This window comes from Camelina sativa, chromosome 6 (assembly GCF_000633955.1).
Source record: "Camelina sativa cultivar DH55 chromosome 6, Cs, whole genome shotgun sequence".
Lineage (NCBI taxonomy): Eukaryota > Viridiplantae > Streptophyta > Magnoliopsida > Brassicales > Brassicaceae > Camelina > Camelina sativa.
In genome coordinates this window covers 23,896,671-23,897,121 of record NC_025690.1, presented here as the reverse complement: position 1 = coordinate 23,897,121, position 451 = coordinate 23,896,671, and positions in this window count along the sequence as shown.

Genomic DNA, 451 nt, shown 5'->3' with positions numbered 1-451 from the left:
GTGGTTAGAGTTTGAAAAGAATTAGCAAGAAAGCACATGGGCGGATAAACCTTTTTCCACACAAAAAGATGTGATACAGATACACCAAGGATTCCTCAAATTTAATCTAGACAAAAATAATATTTTTTTTCACGATAAAGTTGATAAACCCTCTACACTTCGATTGGTCACATGTATCAGTCAATTAATGATCATGTAAATTAGTATATAAGAAAAAGAACTTTATAAGTAATACATAGTAAAAAGTTTCATAAGTACCATAGTCGTCGTTGGTAAGTTCAGCGTCACATCAGAGAAAACTTGATGTTGGAAATTTGATACCATGATAATATTATTAATGATTAATGAATAAATATGTACTTTTAAAAGATTATTTATCAATAAGTTACTCTATAGCTAGGGCCAAACTCTCAAGTGTTGGATTACTCATGGAAAGATGAATATAAATGTA